The sequence below is a fragment of the Lepidochelys olivacea genome (genome assembly GCF_965140295.1).
Source record: "Lepidochelys olivacea isolate rLepOli2 genome assembly, chromosome: 14".
Classification (NCBI taxonomy): Eukaryota; Metazoa; Chordata; order Testudines; family Cheloniidae; genus Lepidochelys; species Lepidochelys olivacea.
This window is the reverse complement of record NC_140424.1, coordinates 27,352,059-27,373,416: the sequence shown is the minus strand read 5'-3', so window position 1 is coordinate 27,373,416 and position 21,358 is coordinate 27,352,059. Positions and strand designations below refer to the sequence as shown.

At 47.8% G+C, this 21,358-nt stretch overlaps 1 pseudogene across 1 annotated transcript; it reads right to left on the bottom strand.

Annotated features, from left to right (window-relative positions):
• Positions 1 to 59: 59 nt before the first annotated feature.
• On the bottom strand, positions 60 to 18,562 carry LOC311531272 (zinc finger protein RFP-like; annotated as a pseudogene). The gene is made up of 8 exons (XR_014714556.1): positions 18,512 to 18,562; positions 14,835 to 15,534; positions 13,585 to 13,680; positions 12,498 to 12,728; positions 12,166 to 12,188; positions 9,936 to 10,051; positions 6,267 to 6,326; positions 60 to 2,067 (listed from the first exon to the last, which is right to left on the bottom strand). The product of XR_014714556.1 is annotated as a zinc finger protein RFP-like (transcript).
• Between the last annotated feature and the right edge of the window lie 2,796 nt (positions 18,563 to 21,358).

Genomic DNA, 21,358 nt, shown 5'->3' with positions numbered 1-21,358 from the left:
CCTTCATGAAGGCCTTCAAAAATCACAGCTGGGAAATTAAAGGGAAACAAGCCAACAGAACTTTTTGTAGGCTTCATTTACATTAAGTAAATGTCAGGCTTTAAAGCAGCTGAGAGGATCTTCAGTAACCAGAACATATGGGAAAATGTCCAAAAAATTGAAGCATAGTTCTTTTGAGGAACTAAAATAGCACAAATGTCCATGAATTAATGTATGAAATTAAAGAGTTACAGCTTCACTTTCAGTAACATTTTATAAGTCATCTCTCCCTCTCTCACACTCTCTCTTTCCTTCTCTCTTTCCTTTCATTCTATCCATTTTTGCTCATAATCTTTTTTAGCTTTTGTTACCCACCCTGGTTTATTTCTGACTTTTCCATTCTCCTCTAGTCACTGTTAACTGATTATTTTTCTCTCATAGTCTCCATTCTGTCCCCCAATTTTACCCCTTCCCCATTTGCTCCCCCTGGGTGTTTCCCCTCTCAAGAATGTTTTCCTTTTGCTCTATCCATTTCTGTTTTTCACCCTTTTTCTAGGACTCTCCCTTTATTCTTGCTTCCTCTGCTCCCTCTGGTTAAACCCACTCTGTCCCTGCTTCTTCCAGTGTTCATTCCCTCTGAAGCACCTGGCATTGGCCACTGCCGTAAGACAGGATACTGGGCTAGATGGACCTTTGGTCTGACCCAGTCTGGCCGTTCTTATGTTCTTAATTCTTAGAAAATCATGAGATTGACACACCGCTTGCCCCCCCCCCCCAAAAGAGATTTTTAAAGAAGATTCTATAATGGTTTCTGGTCTGTCTCTTGGTTTTTAATTTTCCCCTTCCTATCCCCTATGTCTGTGTGACAAATAGAGACATCCCATATCTACAGAGGAATGTGACTTTGGCCCCTGTTGCAGGAGCTGTCACTGGGGGACCCCAATGAGATCTGATTAAAGAGTTTTGTACAAAATGCTCCCTGCTGGTGTAGAGGTTCCAGCTTCTCTCTAAACTCCAAATCCCAATTAATTAATTCTCTATCCCTGCTGCCACCACATCTGCCTGTCCCCCAGCCGAGCAATTACTTCTCCCACCAAAGCCCTACATCCCTCCCTGCCCCACAGTGACCCTCTGCTTCTCCTGCAGCTTCAAAGGGTCTCCCTTTCTCTCTCGCCCCCCCCCCCGCCTCCCAAAATTCCTGGTGCTGCAGAGATGGAGGGAGAGGAGATGGAATAAGGAACCAGAGGGTTGGGTACACGGGAGTCCTCCAGGGTCATAGAGACTAGCATGACTGGGGCTAGGGAAGCCCATTTTTTAATTCCCCCCATGTATTAGTGACACTGTCTGACTGAAGCTCCCCAGAGTCCTCCTGGACCATAGAAGATAGCGACAAACAGTCTAAATAGCTCCCTGGGCAATGAGATTGGCTTCTCCATCTTGATTACTTGCTTCTTTCTGTGGTTTCACAGTCCAGACATGAGACCCCAAGGACCCTCCAGGGTCATAAAGACTGGAGTTTCCAAGGCTAGAGAGGCTGATTTCAGGGTCCTCAGTGCAATATTCCACCCCCTGTGTCTCAGGGACACAGTCTGAGCTCGGATCCTGCCCCCACCCAGAGCCAGGGGTAGATTCTCTCCGCAGGGACAGAGGCTGGTGGGAAAGTGAAGATTGGGGCCTTGTTATCAGCATCGAAAAATGTCACTTGGCCCCATTCACAGTCCAGACAAACCTGGATCCTCCTGGGGACCTGGCTCAGGGGTAGTATGGTTGCAGGGGAGGTGAGAGCCTGGAACAGACCCAACTACTGCACAGCCCAGATCCCCACTTCAGGGTTAAAGCTGACTTCTCCCTTCCTCCTCACAGACTCTTTTGCCACTCCCACAGCCCAGAATCCTCTGTCCCCCACCTCCACATCCCAGCAATATATCCCTGAAGTGAATCCCTCAGAGCCCAGCACACAGGCCCAGGAGTCAAATCTCTCTGGATTGTTCGGCAGATGTTGCCTGGTGTCTCCCCATTTCACACTTTTCTGATCCTCAGACAGGATGAGTCGGGGATGAGCCGTGTCTGGATCCAGAATCACATTCACTACGGGAGAGAGAGAATCAGAGTTCAGCCCTGGGGGAATCTGGGACCATTTCTCACACTCCCTAACATCCCTGCTTGGCAGTTCCTCAACCTGTGTAATGGGATCCACTTCTGTACTTTCTCATTTGAATATAGAGCCTGCAGCTCCCTGCTCCCCAGCTGGGGCTGGTTCATTCCCAGCAACAGAGACTTGGCAAGGAAGGTAGCAAAAGCTTGTAATTAGGAGAGTCCTGTGGAGGCAGGTACCAACTTTGAACCCCCGAGGGAGTCTCCTCCCATAAATGCATCCTCCACTGCCAGGCCTGGGAGCAGAGATGAAGACGCAGCACAGGGGAAGAGCCAATAGTTCAAGGCCAGTGAGCAGGAAGCAGGAGGTGGCAATGGGTGGGGCAGCCCCTTGCCAGCCCAGAGAGAAGGGAGGTCTGCAGGTGGCAGCACTAGAGAGACACCATCTCCCCAACCCACAAAGCAGCTGCAATGGCACAGTCCAGCCCTGCCCAAAGGAGAAGAGCCATGGGGAACAGTCTGTCCCCCAGGTGAAATGGGGAAGGGTGTGGCAACCAGGAGGCTCTCTCTCCTGACCACCTTGAAGGTAATATTGGAAAGGCTTGTCAATGTCAATACAAATTCTCAGATCACAATTAAGGTGGCTTTAGGGCTGGGCAGTGCAAGTGTCTCTGGTTATTGCTGTGTGGGAGAGTTGCTTTCATGGACATTTTCTGTTAATGGAAGGAAAAACTCCCCCAAAGCTCACCCTGGATGTGTGATCCCAGAGATCCTCCCTTCCCTGCTCTAGCTCAGGAGGGAAAGAGTCTGGAGGGGAAAAGGGTCACAGAGATTAGAGCACAGCGTCTCTGATTTACAACACCAGCCTGGGGAGCTGCTTCTCTCTCCTGAATGCCTGAGAATAAGCAGAGATGCCCTGGCAGTTCGTCCCCCTGGCTGCTGAGACTTTCTGTGGTGGTTGCTTTTTCCCTCCTTCCCAGCTGCATCTCCCTACTCTTCCACACCTTAGTGTGCAGGTGGTTGAATCCCCCTTGGTGCATCAGAGGATAGCCCTGGATGGTACAACCAGACTCAGAACTAGAGTGACTGGATGGAGCCCACAGTGCTCAGCCAGTGCACGGGGCTGCCCACCCTACATGTCCCCTCCTTTGTGTTCCAGAAGGTGAGGACAACCTAGCCTCTTGCTTCTCTTGCTTTCCTCAACCAGGTCCTGTGAGAAGGTGTTTCCCACTCATCCCTCACAGCTGGCCCTCTGTAACTCATCATCACCTCTTGCACCACAAGCCTCCCCAGCCACCTTTGACACACCACCTGTATTGGCTGAAGGACATCCAGCTGGTCCACCTCTGTACCAGTTCCCGAGAACATCTGTACATGCTTGTGCTCCACACCATCCACTTCCTTGCCTTTGTGTTCCATCCTGACTCCAAATGGTGGGACCTACAGGAGAGAAAATGAGGAACTGTGGTGGGCCAGCCTGTACTCCACTTTTGTTCCACAGCCCACTGGGGATATTAGGTGGTGTGTCAGCTTGCAGCCCCTTTTCCAGCTCTTTTTGAACCTCTTACTAAAGTTCTGGCTGCAATATTCCCTGCACCTCCTGATGTATACACACCCCATTTGTGACTTCAGAAAGTGGCAAGACCTCCTTATTAATCTCCTCCTGGTGATGGCCAAGATGGCCACACATCACTGCAGGAGGACAAATCTGGAGGGAGGAAGAAGTGCTCTGAGACTGTGGCATGTATATCCATTCCCTTTTAAAATCATGTCTCCAGGCACAGTTCCCCTGGGCAGTGTTCACTGACTCCTTAGATACCTTTGAGGAGCAACAGATGCTCTCTGGGGTTCTCTGCTTGGTGTCCCCTTCTGGCTCCCTCATTTTTAAACTTCTGACCTCTCTCCTTGTCCTGGTTTCTCTTTCATTGTCCCAAATACTCCATTGTTCCCTGGGCTTCATGGTTTCTCCCCCTTAGTTGAGGGGACGGGCCTTTAGCTTTGGGAAGGCGTAGATCCACCATGTCCCAGTACATGCAAATAGCATCTCCCTGCTTTTCCTGCTGGAGCTTCTCCTCTGAGGGTTAGAGAGGAAGGTGAGAACCTGAAGTTGCAGGGAGGGGAGTTAGAGGAGGAAGGTTATAGATATAAACCTGGGGGAAGCTCTATACTGAACCTGTCCTTCTCTCCCTGGCCTGGGAGAAGAGAAGGGGATGGGTATTGGGGATGATCCACTCAGGCCAGAGAGTGGCCCCTTCTCCAGCCCAGAGAGCAGGGAGGATGTGGCAACATCACAGAGGGACCATATCTCTAACAGAGGAGAAAGAGAGCAACTCAAATGGGAGATCTCAGCCCAGCCCAGCTGAAGAGAAAGATGGGATGATGGTGAAGAGCAATCGGAGCGAGCCTCTCACATAGGGGAAAAGAAAAAAATGTGGCAACCCTTTGAATTTAATATTTAAAGGGCTTACGGACATGTATGGAAATGCCAGGGTCAGCATTAATGACATATCTGTGTTGGTGAGGGAGAGTGTATCTACACAGCAGTTTAAGCCAGGGTCTGAGCCTGGGCTCAAGCCAAACCCTCATTGCATCCACACTGCAAATATGCTAATCTAGGGCTCTGATTCAGAGTCCCAGGACCCTGCAGGTCTGGAGGGTCAGAGCCCATGTTAAACTGGAACCCGGGTCCAAGCCCTATTGGTTTCCTATGTGCATGCATCCGTGGCTTGACTTGGGTGTGGAAGTCTTCTGGGTGTATCCTATAGTTCCTGGAGGCAGAGGAGCAGTGCTACAGGCAGCCAGCACAGCATGCCAGACACAGCATTACTACCTGGCCGAGAGGTCCCCCTTCCTGCTCCTCCCACAGTGGTGGTGGAAGTTTCTCCTCCATGGTGGTGCACGGAGCTTGCCTGGAGCAGGGAGCAAAGTTAGGAGGTGGGTCATCCTTCCCTCAGCCATACTGAGCCGAGAGCTCTGCCACTTCTTCTCCCTGCAGGGCAGCTGCTATGGTCCCTGCTCTGCTCACTGGCCCTTACTCCAGGCCCTCCTGCCCTCTCTTGGGCTGCAGGTGCAGGGTCACCTGGGCAGCATGCACTGTTAGGGTGGTCAGTGGGAGCCAGCACCAAAACTTCTCCGCAGCATCCCAGAGGTCTGGGGGTGTGGTGATGGCAGGGATAAGGGATTCCCCAGGGTTGCTGGAGCACACTGCATCCCAAGCCTTGGGGATGGATTTTGCCACTTTGCAGCAAGCAGCAGCCAGACTGGAATGTGTGTGTGTCTTCCCTCTGACACCTTCATTTTATGTCAAACTTCAAAACAAACTGAAAAAATCAAGCAAGCAAGCAAAAACTTGATCATTGATCATCGTATTTGAAAAATTAAGAATTACAAAGTTTCACTGTAATAGTTTGACACCCTGGAGACTGATGTCCTCATTATCCTTAGGACAGGCACAGGGGCATGTTTTTGCCAATGTGACCGAGCCTAGAGCTGGAGAACCCAGTTATCCGACTAGACAGTAATTCAGTATAATGCCCTCTCAAATGGAGACAGCCACCAAATGAGCTAATTACGCAGCGTATGTACTCACGTGCTCCTTACGGGCACCCGCGTCCCATCAATAGCACCACCACAGTTAGGAAACAGGATTGGCAGTCGAGTTTCCCCCCAGTGCAGAAAATTCTTAACCTAGAGTTAAAATGCAATGTTGATGCTCAAGCCCAGGATTCCCTGACAAGAGGTCAGCTGACTCAAATCCCTTACGCTTACATTGCTATGTAGGCCTAGCCTCAGAGTGTTTGTTGGTCAGGGAGAGTGTTTCTGTTCGTCAGTGGGTGCAGGGACTCAACACTAAGGATGGTATCAGGATTGTTTGTGTGATTTCGGCTTGGGATTTCTTAGTATTTCATGTTTCAGAGTAGCAGCCGTGTTAGTCTGTATTTGCAAAAAGAAAAGGAGGACTTGTGGCACCTTAGAGACTAACCAATTTATTTGAGCATAAGCTTTCGTGAGCCACAGGTGCCACAAGTACTCCTTTTCTTTTAGTATTTCATGTTTTTGTTTCTATTTTTATTTTTAGGGGTGTGTGTCATGGTCAGTGTTGGTTTGGTTTGTACGTTTATCTAGAAGTTCATGAAAACGTTTTCATGGGATTTTCCTCTTTATTTAATGATAATCTCCACCTGAAGTCTCACCTGGTCTGTGTGATCCTAAGGATTTCCCTCTTATTGTCTCCAGTTCAGATGGCAGAATGTCTGGAGGGGGAAAGGATAAGACAGATGATATTTCATGCTGTCATATTTGTGACATCCTCACTCTTAATTGACATAATTGTATTTTAATTATGAGAGAAAAACAGTTGAAGAGAGACAGAGACACACCCAGATTTTTAACAAAGGCTAATATGAATCATCCTATTTTCTCTTTCATTCAAGCGTCTCAAATCAACAGAACCAATATCCATGAAGCCTCAGAACCACTCAAAGAGACACTATGTGGAAGACAGATTTTCTGTTCCCTCATCCTCCAAACCCAGCTGATTTCTCATTCTCCTTTTACATTTTGTCATGAGCCAGGCCAGATCCTGCAAAGATTTTAGCATTAATGTAACTTTACAAACATTGGCCTCTTTCACATCAGTGGGATGCTGAGACTTTTCAGGATGAGGAGCCTGAATTGTGAGCTCTTTGGGTCTCAGTATATGTACAGAGCTCTGTATATGTACAGAGCTCAGCACAATGGGGCTTTCATTCTGCATAGACTGAAATACAAATAATCTTAAAATTATTTCATAAATGTGGAAACTGAGTCAGGGAGAGAATTGGCTCAATGGGCCTCATTCACCCCTGCACTGGTAAAAGGATGGGGGAAGCAGTTTGTGGTTCTCCTATTCAGTAGCTGCTGGGGTCAGTGCAGACATTGGCACAGGCTGCGGAAGTCTGGAGGTCCAGCCTGAGTTGCACCTCTGGTCCAGTGGCCCCTAGATGACTTCTCCCGGAGGCAGTGTCAAAGGCACAGCTTTACCCTGGCCACACCCCATTATTCCTGCTCCACCCCTTCCTCCTCTGCCCAGCCCTCAACAACTCCACTCTATTCCCTGCTTTCCCGGGAACACTCCTTGAGCCTGCAGCTGCTGTGGAGGAGCTGGAGGCACAAGAGGCTCCTGTGCTGCGAGGATTCCCCTGGGTTTACACCTTCCCTACAGCCCCTTTGGCCCACACAAGCTGCCACACGGGGCCAGAGCACAATGGTGAGCTGGGTCCACATTTCAAAAGTGGCCTTAAATTGAGGGTTTACGTTTTGGGTGCCGACCTTTAGGCCTTGTCTACACTGTTTTGTCGGCAAAAGGCAGCTTTCATTGACAAAACAGTGGAGGTGTACACACTACAATGCACCTCTTGGTGACAAAACTCTCCTGCTTTACTGACAAAATATAACCACCTCAATGGGAGGCATAGAGATTTTTGCAGCAAAGTTAGATCAACAAAGTGTCAGTGTAGACACTGTGTTTGTTACGTTGCTGTAACTGGCCTCCGGAAGGTATCTCAGGATGCCCACCGTAACTGCTCTGCTCACTGTTTGGAAATCTGCTGCCATTCATCCAGCTATGTAGACATGTGTCCCTCCCCTTTCAAAGCCCCAGGAAGTCCCCCATACACAATTTGTCTCTCTTTCTCACATACACACTCCCCACACACACAGTCTCTCACACGCTCCGCCAACACATTCTCTCTCTCTCTCATGCACAACCCCCCCACATGCTGTCACACATGCTTCCCCCACACAAACACACACTTCTGTGGGCTTCTTGTATTACTGTTAGGGTTACCATATTTGAATATTCAAAAAAAGAGGACACTACATTGGGGGGGGGGGAAGGGGGTATTTGCTTGCTCCACCTGCCCCCGCCCCAACTCCACCTCTTCCCCACCCCCATTCCAACCCCTTCCCCAAAGTCCCCAACTCTGCCCCCTTTCTGCCCCATTGGACCCCGCCCGCTCCTGGCTCCCTCGCCGCTCGCCTCTTCACTGCCCACCGCTGGCTCGCCGCTCGCCTCTTCACCCTCCCCGCCTGCCACTTGCCTCCTCACCCACCCACCAGCCAGCCACTGGCTCCCTCGCCGCTCGCCTCTTCACCACCATGCCCCACTCGCCTACTCACCCCTCCTGCCGCAGGTCGCTCTGGCTCCTAGGATCAGGGGCAGCCAAGGGGTCTCCATGGGCTGCGCCCGCCACAAGCGTGAGCTCCGTGGCTCCCATTGGCCAGCACCAAAGAAAAGCACCAATGGGAGCTGCTGTAGCCATGGAGTGGGGCTTACAGGTGCCGGCAGCACGCAGAGAGCCCTCCCCCCCACCCCTGACTCGACCCGACCCTAAGAGCCAGAGGCACCTTCCGGGGGGCGAGGTGGGGAGTCCCAGCGGTGCTTACCTGGGGCGGCTCCCAGGAAGCATCCGGAAGGTCCCTCTGGCTCCTAGGTTCGGGTCAGGTCGGGTCAGGGCGGGGGCGGAGGGCTCGCTGCCCGCTGCCGGCACCTGCAGGCCCTGCCCCCGCAGCTCTGATTGGGCAGGAGGCAGCACGCGGAGACCACCTCTGCCTCTGTGCCTAGGGGCCGCCCACACTGCAGGCTCCTGCCAGCGGGCAGGTGCCGGGAGCTGCCCCAGGAAGCGCCACCAGCCCCGGGACTTTGGTGTGTGTGGTGAGGTGAGCGGTCCCCAATATCGGGACAAAGGGCGTCCCGACCGATGTGGCAAAATTCCAGACGTTTTTAGATATTTAAAAATTCCTCCCAGATGGTGATTTAAGAACCAAAAAGCTGGACATGTCCGGGAAAATACGGACGTATGGTAACCCTAATTACTGTTCAGCAGTGTCAGTTTGGTCATATTATCAAGCGTTACTCTAAAAAGGGATCTAAGATGTGTAACTTTTCAGGCACACACAGAAATCATTACAAGGTTCATAGCACAGTGCAAAGAAACAATGCCAGGTTCAGCACACTACAGCAACACACGTTACTGTGGCTCAGTGTTAAAATGCTCCTTCAAGGCATCCTCCAGCCAAATAGCCCCCCATTGGGTTCCCCCTATAGCCTTGTGTTCAATACAAGCACAATACACAGCACAGCACAATACTGAACAGCAGCGTAGTATCCATGCTTTCTGACAGTGATGGCTGGGGTGCAGGTTGCCAGGGCAGTTGAAAAATAGCTGGCCATACAGTAGGATGCCCATGGAACAATGAGATTGAGAAACCTTCATCATGTGACTCTCTACCTGCCTGCATGAGGCATTGCAAACCCTTCACAAAGCACCTTCTGACCAGTGGCACAGTGGGATAGCTACCCAGAGCTGTCTGTGTCAATGCAAAGCTACTATTGTGGATGTGCTTTGCCGACACAAGGAGCACAGTGTGGACATGCAACAGTGGTTTAATTATAGTAGTGGCTGTTTGTTGGCGTAACTGGAATCGACAAAACTCTGTGGTGTAGATAGACAAGGCCTTAGGCACCTGGGGCCCGGAGTTCCTTGGTAATGGGCACCTGCAGATCCTACGGACTCCAGCTGCATGTGGGGCTGCTAAAAAGCTCTGGAGCACATGCCCCGTAGTTCTGTAGTTGAAAGAGAGAAACTGAGGTACCCCAAATTTTGTACATTTTTACCTTAATGATTGTACCAAAGTTCACAGAGTGAAACAATGTGAAAGATCCTGGCACCTGGGCCCTTACTTCATCTGCTCAGTTTGTCTGCTTTCTACTTGTTATTAAATAGGTACATAATCTAATTGAACCAGTTGCCCAGAGCCCATCTCCACCCATAGTCCCAGAGACACACCCTGGTTTCCTTTCCTAGATCCCTTCTCAGTACCTTTGAACTTCCACAGAATCTCCATTAGAGCAATATTTCGCTGGGAGAAATCACTGAGTCTCTTTTCCAGCTCAGGAGAAATCTCCACTGGCTGGAGGAACTTCTCCTTCTCGCACCTGGAGAGGAAGAATTTCATGATATTATGTTTCTTTTAGTGACTCATAATTCCTTGCTAGTGGAAGTTGCTGCTCTTATGGGCCTGGAGTTAGAATTCCTCCACTTCTCCCAGTCTCAGAGCAGGCACAGCACTGGCCATGGCAGTGCAACCTTTCCCTAAAGGCCCCATTAATATTCTTCATCTCTGGCCTGGACAGAGCAGATCTGTACATCAAAGGGGAATCATGTTTTCATGACCAATTCACTCCTTCGCCTCCATGCACTAATACTAGTATGTTCCCATATTTCATGCGCACAGTGTTATCAGATTGTTCTTTCAGGAACTAGATTGAAACCTCAGGGGCTCCCGCCCCCACCAGTTCCTTCCACACAGGTCTCCAAACAGTCCTGAGGTGGTAAAGACTCTTGATTCCTGCTGTCCAGGGCATGATTGTAACCAGTGCCTTGAGATGAAAGGCCCATATTGATCCTCGGGGTTCTGAGGCAGCCAATTCCCCAGGGATGTAACATCTCTAGGAAATACTGTAGGCCAATCTTTCCCACTGAATAGATAATTCAAGAGTCCTGTGTTAAAGGGTGAGGATTAAATGCATAAATGGGAATTACATTCAGAACGTGACCTTGCCCCATATATTTTGCTGCAGTGCCCTGGGGAACTATAGTAAAGAACAGAATTATCAGATACATAGATGAACATGATTTGTTGGGGAAGAGTCAACATGGTTTTTGTAAAGGGAAATCATGCACCACCAATCTACTAAAATTCTTTGAGGGGGTCAACAAACATGTGGATAAGGGGGATCCAGTGGATATAGTGTACTTAGATTTTCAGAAAGCCTTTGATAAGATCCCTCACCACAGGCTCTTAAGCAAAGTAAGCTGTCATGGGATAAGACAGAAGGTCCTCTCATGGATTAGTAACTGATTAAAAGATAGGAAACAAAGGGTAGGAACAAATTATCAGTTTTTAGAATGGAGAGAGATAAATAGTGGTGTTCCCCAGGGGTCTGTACTGGGATCAGTCCTATTCAACATATACATAAATGATCTGGGGTAAACAGTGAGGTGGCAAAATTTGCAGATAATGCAAAACTACTCAAGATAGTTAAGTACAAAGCAGACTGTGAAGAGTTACAAAGGGATCTCACAAAACTGGGTGACTGGGTAAAAAATTTGGCAGATGAAATTCAATACTGATAAATGCAGAGTAATACATATTGGAAAACATAATCCCATCTATAGTTATAAAATGAGGGGGTCTAAATTAGCTGCTATCACTCAAAAAAGAGATCTTGAAGTCATTGTGGATAGTTCTCTGAAAATATCCCCTCGATGTGCAGTGATAGTCAAAAAAGCTAACTATGTTGGGAATCATTAAGAAAGAGATAGATAATACAACAGAAAATATCACATTGCGTCTATATAAATCCATGCAAAATCTTGAATATTGCATGCAGACCTGGTCACCCCATCTCAAAAAAGGTTCAGAAAAGCACTACAAAAATGATACTGGTAATGGAACAGCTGCCATATGAGGAGAGATTAATAAGACTGGGACATTTCATCTTAGAAAACAGACGGCTAAGAGGGGGGCTATGATAGAGGTCTTTAAAATCATGACTGGTGTGGAGAGAGTAAATAAGAAAGTGTTATTTACTCCTTCTCATAATGCAAGAACTAGGGGTCACCAAATGAAATTAATAGACAGCAGTTTTAAAACAAACAAAAGGAAGTATTTCTTCACACAACGCACAGTCAACCTGTGGAACTCTTTGCCAGAGGATGTTGTGAAGGCCAAGACACAAACAGGGTTAAAAAAAGAACTAGATAAGTTCATGGAGCATACGTCCATCAGTGGCTATAAACCAGCTTGGTGTTCCTAGCCTGTGTTTGGCAGATGCTGGGAATGGTGACAGGGGATGGATCACTTGACGATAACCTGTTCTGTTCATTCCCTCTGGGGCACCTGGCATTGGCTGCTGTTGGAAGACAGGATACTGGTCTGACCTAGTATGGCCATTCTTATATTTTTATGAAATGTAGAGTCGATACACTCTCCAAGCCCTTTCACAGCATCGTGAAGAATGAGGGGAAGTGAAATAGAGCCACATACCTGCTCAAGGTGCTTCTGACATCCTAGAGAGGAAAGAGACAGAAAAACAATTTTAGTCCCAAATGCTGCCCACTGGGGATCCCAGAGAAGGGATTTTGCAGATAGGGGTAAAAGAGGCCCTGCCTTGGCCCTAGGGCCATGGATTTGCTGAGTTAATGTCATCTCTAATATAAATGAGTCTGTAATTCTTCAAAGAGAAACAATAATTCACATTTCAGGAATGCACACACTGAATTACACTGTGACCTCTGACTGCTGGTCTCCAGTGCCCATGATTCAGGAGCTGTCCTGTCCCTGTGTTTGGATCAGAGATGTTTATAACTCAGTCTCACCCGCAGGAATTCACTTGCTGGCTTCTGACACTTCCCCTCCAGATCACTGATCAAGTTGCTGAGACGGGAAATCTCCTCAGACATTTTAATGACATTGTCATTCTGTATCTTCACAATCGCCTTTTCCAGATTTTCCAGCTGGGCCAGCAGGAGTTGCTCTTCTTCTTCTAGAAACTGCCACAGTTGCTGAAATTCAGATACAACCTTCTGCCTCTTGTTTTGTGTCTGTATCTATTCTTTTTTTAAAAGAAAGGAAAGGTAAGGGTTAGAGAGAGAGTCTAGGGTCCGTTCATGGAGTGCTGATTCTGCAGGAGGGAGAATTTCTTTGAAAATTCTGTGATGTCTAACACATGATTATACCCGGTCGTTACTAGGGAGAGGATTTTCTACCACTTTCCCATTTGTCCCTAACATTTTTTCATGGTATGTTTCTATGTCTGACATAGTCAGCACACTGTGTTAAGCCAGACCCAGAGCAGCAGCCAGCAGGACTGAGCACTACATTAACAGAGATGCGAGGGGAGAGAAATAATTAACAATGCAAGAAATGTCTGCAGACTCAGGCAGATAGCACTGCACAAGACATAGTCTGCTCAACTTGGGAGGAGTTTTGTGAAAGACACAAGGGCTAGAAATTAACTCATTAATTGGAATGGAAGCTTAGATTCTACAGAATATGATGTGGTCCTGCTCCTGAGAGAGGATTTCTCAGGGCCGGTGTATGTATGTGTGCGAAGACATAGGACTCTAACACAGACATCCATGCCCATGAAGAAACACAAAGCCCACATTCCCCAAGTCCATGGAGGAAGCTGCCTACAAACAGATGTCCTACCAGGTGCACCCGAAAAGAGAAGCCAAGGGGCCTGGCCCATCCACTTTTCACCACAGACCCAGCCATCTACCGCTCCTCTTCTCCCCAAGGTCCAGCCTCCCGGCCAGGCTGGAAGCTGGAGCCCGGCCAGGGTAAAAGAGGCCCAGGGAGCCCAGGCTGCTGGGAGAAGCCATGGGTGGGGGGTCCCGAGACCAGCTTCCTAACAGATGGCCCACTGCAAGTCCCTACAAGTTAATAACAATGGGCACCTACCAGATACTCCAGGCTTTTCCCCTCTCCAGTCACTTTAAATCTCAGAAGCTTTTCTCTCTCTTCCTTCAGAATCTCCAAATGGGCCTGAATCTTTTCCTGAAGAATCAAAATGAAACCTCCCAAAATCATTACTGTGAGTGCTTGGGGTGGGGTGGGGGGTTTCCATATCAAACCGAAGACTCTGTAGGTGACTGTCAACCCTACCAGGTTTATGACATCAGGAACACCAAGGAAATGAAACCTCATTAACAGAGACAGGGAGTGTTTTATATTGAGACTGTTTTGAATTATTTGTCCCCTTTCTCCATAGAATTAAGCCAGCAAGAAACTGGAGTCACATGATGGTGAATCAATTAACCTGTTTTTGAGAAGGTTTAACTCACAAAATGATACAAATCCCAGGTGTTATATGCAGCGTTGTATATGTGTTGGTCTCGGGATATTAGGTGTTAATGGGCCATGGTGGGGAACAAATAAATCTATTTTTGAGAAGGTTTAGCTTACTTTGTGATACAAACAACAGGAACTACCAGGACCATTGAACTTCAGCCCTGAACCCCTGGGGAGCATATTGGTTGGGCAGAACTTGCTTAAGCACTAAAGCAAACCCTACTAGAGATGCTGATTAGTGTTAAGAATGGCTGGAGTTTAACTTAGTGCTGTTCTAAACCCTTTCAGTGGCAATGCCCTCTGTGTAGGTACCCAGCATCCCTGGAAAAGTAGCCAGAAGCAGTGGATTCTGGAAGATTTCAAAAGGCTGCATTGTCGGACTAATGGAACCACTCTGGCTGGTCCTTGCCCACATACACAATAAAACAGTTCAGACTGGCACAGGACAGCTCTTCCCAGGTTAGTTTTGCGGCAACCCAGGCTAATGCCCATGGTGTTCGGCATGGACCTGCACTGTCTGGAGCCCTTTTGTGTGTGGACTCAAGCTGCTTGGGATCCACACAGGGTTTAGCACAGTGACCTCCTCTAATGCAGGCTGGCATCTGAATTTAATCCCTTATGGAGGAACACAGGAATTCAGAAACCCAGTGGGAAACCTCATCTCCCTGCTGGGCCTGAGGCCTTTATCAAGGAGTTGCTATATAATTTTTCATACATTTTTTCTTTACAGAGCTGAATGATGCAGATACATCAATAGCTGTAGGAGAGAGAGAGTATGTGTGACTGGCAACTTGTGATTAAATGAACCTGTAACTAAAATTCAAAATTATTTCCCATTAGGCTGGAGAGAAGTTCCCTACCTTGTACTCCTGGGCAGCCTCCTCTATGGGAACCACAGCATGAGCTCTGTGAGCCTGAGATCTGTCACACACCACACAAATGGGGGTTTGGTCTTCTTCAAAGAACAGTTTGAGAGGCTCCTGGTGCTCATCACACACACTATCCCCTCCTGACCCTGTTCCTGCCTGGAAACTCAGCTTTTTGGCTATTTCTACAACATTTGCCAGCTGCCTGTTTGGCCTGAGGTTTCTCTGCTGAGCAGTTTCTCTGCACTGAGGGCAGGATACTTCTGAGTCAGATCCCTCCCAGCACCGGCTGATGCAGCCTCGGCAGAAATTGTGCCCACAGTCTATAATCACTGGGTCTTGAAAATATTCCAGACAGATGGGACAACTAGCTTCATCCTGGAGACTTTCCATGGGGTTCTCTGCGGCCATGGCTCCCTCTGGACAGTGTAAGTGTAAGTTTCACTTTCCTGAGCTCAGAAATATGCTCCTCCTGCAAAAACAACTGGGCGTTTCCCTACCTGGCACTGACTCATCGGATTTGGTGAGCTGGAAGGTACCAGCTGGTAACATTATAGCCCCAGAGGCTTTTCTGAAAAATGAATCACTAGGGCTCTGGTGCTGCAACCAGCCCCCTGTGCTGGTGTGGAGGGTCACTGGGGCTTCACAAAGACACCAATGTCCACCTGTGATGGTGAGCTTGCAGAAGCAGGATCTGTGTGTTCAAGGAAGGAAATTGTTAAATTCACAGGCTAAAAACTTGGTTAAGTTGGAGTGTTTCCAAGGACTGATTCTCATGCACGCTAAGGCTGTTCTGGTTCAGTGTAAAAGGGCCTTGCAGTGTTGCCAACCTTCATGATTTTTTTCATGAGCTTCATGACAGTTGATGTGTTTGTTAGAACCCCAAGCTCCTTGAAGCTTGTGATTAGGTGAGACTCTGGCAACTTCTATCTGAGCAGAGCCCTTATGCCTACAGCCCTCATAATGTACAAGAAAGTTTTAACATAATGTTATTCCCCACCAACCTGGGCCCTGGCCATGTTCCAGGCACAAGCCATTTTTGCTCAGGTCAGAATTCGCTTTACATTGTGAGTGAGATGAACACACTCAGTGTCGTGTGTAGAACTCTTCTGTCAAAGGTACTTACCTGGGATGGGGCAGTGTCCTATTGCCAGAGAATGATTTTAGAAGTGTGTAGCCAGGAATGGGGTAGGTATTCTCTTTAAATCTATATTTCCTTCTATGAAGGAGAAGAGAAAGTGCCGACTGTCACAGCAGGGATCAAAGAAAACCTTTGGGTTCAGCTAGCCCTGCCCCGTTATACCTGCAGCCAATGCCAGGCCTGGAGGGAGGAGAAAAGAAGGGAGCCAGCTCAGCCAGGGGATGACTGGTGAGGGGGCAGGAGCTCCCTGTTTGCCTGCCTGAAGGGACGGAGTAGCGACTTGCCAGCCAACGCAGCCACTGGAGGCAAGTAAGCCAAGGGGAGCCTTCAGATAAGCCCCAACTGTGGGGCAACTGGACTAGTGGGGCTGTGCCCCAAACTAAAGAGACTTTAGAAGGAAGCAGCCTGAGGAAACTGGTTTTGAAGGCCCCCCCTGCCCCCCCCGACAGGGAGAGAGAGAGACTCATCTCCCCTGTTTAGGGGTTGAACCACACAGGGCCCTGGGCTCGGACCTGATGGAGGGGGTGTGTGGCCCAGATCCCCCTAAATCCCCTTTGAGCAACAAACTAGCCACTAGTTCATCTGGCCATTGAAAGCTCTATCACACCTTGCTTTTAAAGATTGGGGCTGTGGTGAGAAACTGCACATGAGTAACCTTATCTGCCTTTTAGCTAGTATTTGTTTCTTTATATACATTACACATGATTAAAATTTCACTCACTAATTTCACCCAGATGGGAGAGCAGAGTAGGGTTAGTGATTCAAATTTAGGGTCATTGGATCAAGATATTCCTGAGTTACAGCTTGTGCCAAAACACAAAACAGAATGACAACAAAATGAAATAAAAACACAGTATTTCATGAAATTCATAGATTCTATCCACCCTGGACACAAATCTCAGACTGAAATGTAAACCTGTGGGTAACATTCACCTCCACCAAAGTTTCTTTATAATTATAATTATTTATTGTTTCGTCTGAAGAAATGTCAGTGGTGATATGGGGGTAAGTGGCAGAGGAAGTTGGGGGGGGCTTGGCACGGGTGGGCTGTCAACCCCAAATTCTCCGTAGGTCTTTCTGTTATTTTCTTGTCACAGTATTGTATCAGCTGTAAAATGTAGATGAGAACTACAAATGTCTAAGTGATCATTAACTCTTACAACAAGTCTCTTTCCATTTAAAATACTAGGAAATTAAATAGCAAAAAACAAACAAACAAGCAAAACCCCCAGGCAAACAAAGAACCCCACAACTTTGTTAAAGGAGAGTTCGGGTTGCTCATTGACATCAAAAGTTCAAGTTCATCAAAACTAAAATTTCTGAAAACCAGGAAATAAAGAGTTAATGTAAATGGCAACACAGCCTCAGCTCTGCCCTCTTTGCAGGATGACCCAGAACCCCCATCCTGCACGCTGGCACTCTGCCTTTGCAGATGGTGCAGAGCACTCAGGGAATAGGGCACATGACAACTGTAACACAGACTCAAACACTTTCTTCTTGCTAAAGTACAACTTGATTTTGGTGAGCTTTACTGGCCAGGAGCTACCTACGTCTGTTCTATGCTCAAACACTGAGTCTGTTCCCATGTGTGTTGAATTTTATAATCCTTCCTGCCCTTTTACAACCCTTTCTCACAAGATTGCATTCAACACTGTACTTTCACTTCTCATTCAACACACAGACAGCTCTCCTCTCCCACCACCCTGCTGACAAGCCCCATGGCAAGAAGATCCCCTGGGTCCTGCTGCTGACTGAACCTCCCCAACTCAGTGCTGGAATGATGCATACTGGATCCCTCAAGGTACATGTGCAGCTCTGTCCTTTGATAACAGACATGGGGGCTGTCAAGGTTCCTCCCCCACTCTGAACTCTAGGGTACAGATGTGGGGACCTGCATGAAAAACCTCCTAAGCTTATCTTTACCAGCTTAGGTCAAAACTTCCCCAAGGTACAAAATATTCCACCCGTTGTCCTTGGACTGGCCGCTACCACCACCAAACTAATACTAGTTACTGGGGAAGAGCTGTTTGGACGCTTCCTTCCCCCCAAAATACTTCCCAAAACCTTGCACCCCACTTCCTGGACAAGGTTTGGTAAAAAGCCTCACCAATTTGCCTAGGTGACTACAGACCCAGACCCTTGGATCTTAAGAACAATGAACAATCCTCCCAACACTTGCACCCCCCCTTTCCTGGGAAATGTTGGATAAAAAGCCTCACCAATTTGCATACGTGACCACAGACCCAAACCCTTGGATCTGAGAACAATGAAAAAGCATTCAGTTTTTTTACAAGAAGACTTTTAATAAAAAATAGAAGTAAATAGAAATAAAGAAATCCCCCTTGTAAAATCAGGATGGTAGATATCTTACAGGGTAATTAGATTCAAAAACAGAGAACCCCTCTAGGCAAAACCTTAAGTTACAAAAAAGATACACAGACAGAAATATTTAGGTTTCTATTCAGCACAATTCTTTTCTCAGCCATTTAAAGAAATCATAATCTAACACATACCTAGCTAGATTACTTACCAAAAGTTCTAAGACTCCATTCCTGTTCTGTCCCTGGCAAAAGCAGCATACAGACTGCCCAAACCCTTTGTTTCTCTCCCTCCTCCCTGTAGCCAGACAGCCCCCCCCCCCCTCAGACCAGCATTGCTGGAAACACAGGAGGAAGCAGGAACAAGGCACTTAACATATATTCCAGCACAGCCTTTGAAGCTGTGAAAGCACAGGTATGCTGCTACAATGTGCCTCTGGGAACAGATACAAGGATTAAGCTCACAGCAGGCAGAGGCCCTGTGACAGACATGGCTCTTAGCCCCAACTAAATAGCGTGATGCACACACACCAACATCCTAGTTGGGAAAATATTTACCCTGATAAAAGAAATGTCCAGTAGTCGACACTTATTGTTTCTCTCCTTTGCAAGTGTAAACTACTCTTGCGAAAGCTGGCGTCACCCCGACAGACCAGCCTCAATTTGGCATAAGAAAGGAGAAAGAGAATAAAGGAGTACAGAGGTATAAGTAGGGGACCTACAGCACCATGATTTTTGAGTGCTTTTCACTATCTATCTGCTGGTCAGATAAGTGACAGCCTCCCAAGGCTTCTGCAGCTAAGAGGGTCCCTACGCCTTGTCCCTTATTCGTCTTTCCGTGGAATTGAGTGACCGATCCTGGCTTGGCACCGCTGGAATCGAGAGATGCAAGGAGGGTAAGAAGCACCCACACCTGATCTCCTATCTTTAGTGTACACATATTTTGAAATAGAGCTCTATACTTTGTTTTCTTTCTTTGGGATTGTGGCTTCAGTTTTGTAACTTGTTTGTGTGTGTAACATCTCTACATTTAAATAAGTAGGCACTAGCAATTTTGTAACCACATGATTAGAATCTAGCTTAATAAATTTTGGTAACCATTTATGCGTAAGCCTGACTTGTTTTCTCTGGTTTACTGTAAAGCAGCCAACACAATTAAAGAACCTCAGCCGTTTTGGCTCTAAAGCCTGGCCATTAGGTGAGAGTACTAAGAGCCTAGCGTTGAGTTGTGCCGCCTCCACGGGGCAAACTCTTGGGGCACCTGTCAGTCAATCCTGGCTGCCCGCTGCGAAGGAGCTCTGAGCTCTAGCAGTTAAAGTCACGGGTGTGGAGAGGCTCTTAGTGCTGCCATTGGGGCACCTGTCAGTCAGTATTGACTGCCCGCTGTGAAGGAGCTCTGAGCTCTAGCAGTTAAAGTCACGGGTGGTTAGGACCTTGGGGCATCCGTCAGCCTAGCCCGGGCTGCCCGCCGCGAAGGGACAGTGCGTCCTAGCGGTTAAAGTCACGGATGGTATAAACGGGCATAGCTGGCACCTCACCAAACATCCTTGGCCGTCGGCTAACAGAAATTGGCGTCACGAACAGGATTGTGATATAGGCTGCACTACAGTAACACAATGAAACCAGTCATGATAAACACCACAGAATTCCCTGAGCTAGAGAAAAGTTTGACCCAAGAGGGATGGGGAAATCCTCTGTGGAGCAAAGAACTGCTGGAGAAATATTGGGGAAAACCAGCAGAGATCTGGCAGCATTTCTGTAACTGGAGAACTGCCTGCAAGATGAAGAAAGGGAAAGGAAAAGGTGCTTGTATATGGCTGCTTACTAACGTTTGGCAAGCTGCCTGTAAGGATTATCATAGTCTGGCAATAGAATTTAATAGGCTGCAACAGGAAAGGGACACACTGCGCCAGGAATGCCAGAATTTAGATACCAGAGTAAGAACACTGAATAGGGATATGGAACATCTTCAGAAAAGATTACTTCCCTTAATTGAGAAAGAAGGGATAGAACAAAGGGAAAAACTGGAGACTAAAACACGCAGTATCAACCGGGCTAAAGTTGAGACTGCTCTCTGGCTAGACCCTGAGGAATGGGATGGAGATATTTGGGATTCAGCAAATGAGTCCCCCTCCTCTGAGGAGGAAGGTCCCTCTGTAAAATTAAGACCAGCTATCACACATCACAAATCAGAAGAACATGAGGAAAATTTGAGTGGGGCAGAGCTGGATGAAGAAGGGGATGACAATTATCCATCCACCTCTTCAAAAACAAAGAAGGGAGGTAAAAAGGGAAAAGGGAGTAAAGCTCCAACACACTTTACCAAAATTACCACCTGCCAATATACTCCCATGGAGTTAAAAACAATCCAGGGAGATTTTGCTAAAAAGCCTGAGGAAGGTATAATAGAGTGGCTGGTCCGCCTCTGGGACACTGGGGGTGGATATATACGCCTGACAGCCCAAGAAACTGAGCGCCTTAACTTAGGTGCAGGAATATTCCTGGAACACTCAGAGGGGAACACCCCTAAAACACTTTGGTCTCTGGCTTGTCGATGGGCAAGAGGAATTTACCCAGCAGACCGAGATGAACCCACAGTAATGCACTGGACCAACATAGATGAGGTAAAAACAGCTCTATTAACTGTGGCTGTCATTAGCATGCTTGGCCAAAACCCTCAAGAGTTAGCCTATGAAAGCCCATGGGAGGGTCAGGTAGATGTAGATGATCTCAGACCCCTGCTTAAGGGAGTTCCGAGTAACCACAGGGCTATGGCACTGTCCCTTAGATCAGAAGCTGCAGCACGTAACAGTACCTTTCGGGCAATGCTAAACCTTCTGGTGTCATACTTTAGAGAATTCGGAGACATCAGAGCACTGACAGGCAAAGCTAAGATGCGTTCCCTTCAGGGAAACAAGGGGGCACCATCTAAAGGACATAAAAACAAGCGAGAGCCAACCCAGGAGGAAAAGGAGCTTAGAGCCAAGTTGTGGAGACAATGTCTGGCTTTAGGTTATCCCAGAGATGTGATAAATGGACTGCCCACAGAGCGGCTAAAA